The sequence below is a fragment of the Hordeum vulgare genome, chromosome 7H (assembly GCF_904849725.1).
Source record: "Hordeum vulgare subsp. vulgare chromosome 7H, MorexV3_pseudomolecules_assembly, whole genome shotgun sequence".
NCBI classification, from domain to species: Eukaryota; Viridiplantae; Streptophyta; class Magnoliopsida; order Poales; family Poaceae; genus Hordeum; species Hordeum vulgare.
Genome location: NC_058524.1, coordinates 459,344,442 through 459,346,344, shown reverse-complemented (window position 1 = coordinate 459,346,344; position 1,903 = coordinate 459,344,442).

Here is a 1,903-nt window from a genome sequence, read left to right as displayed (position 1 = left end):
TTGTGTTTTTTGTGTTTCTTTTTGCATTTGTGCCAAGCAAAACCGTTATGGTTAGTCTTGGGGATGATCGTTTGGTCATGCTGGAAAAGACAGAAACTTTCTGCTGACGAAAAGAATTTTCATTTTTTTCTGTAAGTGCTTTTGAGTTGATTCTTTTTGCTTCTGATTGCTACGCAAATTCTTCAAACTTTCGTAATTTTTCAGAATTTTTGAAGTAACAGAGGTATACGAAATATACAGATTGCTACAGACTGGTCTGCTGTTAACAGATTCTGTTTTTGTTTTGTTGGTTGCTTATTTTGATGAAACTATGGATATTATCGGGGGGTATTAGCCATGGAAGATTGAAAATACAGTAACCCAACATCAGCGCAAGTAGAATTTAAGTTTGCTACAGTACCTAAGGAAGTGGTGGTTTGCTTTCTCATACTAATGTTATGACGAGTTTCTGTTTAAGTTTCGTGTTGTGAAGTTTTCAAGTTTTGGGTGAAGTTCTTATGGACGAAGAGATAAAGAGTGGCAATAGCTCAAGCTTGGGGATGCCCAAGGCACCCCAAGAGATTCAAGGATGCCGTAAAATCCTAAGCTTGGGGATGCCCCGGGAAGGCATCCCCTCTCTCGTCTTCAATCCATCGGTAACATTACTTGGGGCTATATTTTTATTCACCACATGTTATGTGTTTTTTGCTTGGAGCGTCTTGTATCGTAGGAGTCTTTTATTTTTGTTGTGTCATGATCATCCTTGCTGCACACCTAGAGAGAGACATGCACACACCATGATTTTGTCGAGCTTCACTTATATCTTTTGGTAGACAATTCAACTCACATGTGCTTCACTTATATCTTTTGAGCTAGATACTTTTGCTCTATGTGCTTCACTTATATCTTTTAGATCACAATGGTGCGTGGCTTGGTAGTTGATCTATGCTTTGCAAGTAGTCTCAAAAGGGGTAGTTATCCAAAGGGATACGAAAACTTCCACCTTCATGTGCATTGAATAGTTAGAGAAGTTTGATTCCTCTCAATTAGTTTTGAGTCGTGGTTATGGTAATATTGAAGTCATGCTAGTAAGGTGTTGTGGATCTAGAAATACTTGTGTTGAAGTTAGTGATTCCCGTAGCATGCACGTATGGTGGACCGCTATGTGATGAAATCTGAGCATGATTAGTCTATTGATTGTCATCCTTTGCGTGGCGGTCAGGATCACGCGATGGTTTATACCTACCAACCCTTCCCCTAGGAGTATGCGTTGAATGCTTTGTCTCAATTACTAATAAAACTTTTGCAACAAGTATATGAGTTCTTCATGACTAATGTTGAGTCCATGATTTAGATGAACTTTCACTTGCCACCATCACTATCTTCTTAGTGCCGTGCAACTTTCGCCGGTGCACAAAACCCACCATTAGCTTCCCTCAAAACAGCCACCATACCTACCTACTTTGGCTTTTTCAAAGTCATTCCGAGATATATTGCCATGCAACTACCACCATGACATGTGCCACCACGTCTACATTGCCATTGCATGATCATAAGATAGCAAGCATGATGTTTCCATTAATGTCTATGCCATGCTAGATCATTGTCACGGTACACTACCGAAAGCATTCCATATAGAGTCATTGTTTCTCTAAGTTTCGAGTTGAAAGTGTGATGATCATCATTAATGGAGCATTGTCCCATGTGAGGAAATAAAAGAGGCCAAAGAAGCCCACCAAAAAAAAGAGGCCAAAGAGCCCACCAAAAAAGAGAGAGAAAAAGAGAGAAGGGACAATGCTACCACCTCTTCCACACTTGTGCATATTAAGCACCATGATCTTCATGATTGAGAGTCTCTCGTTTTGTCACCACCATATAGCTAGTGGGAAATTTTCATTATATAACTTGGCTTGTATATTCCGAT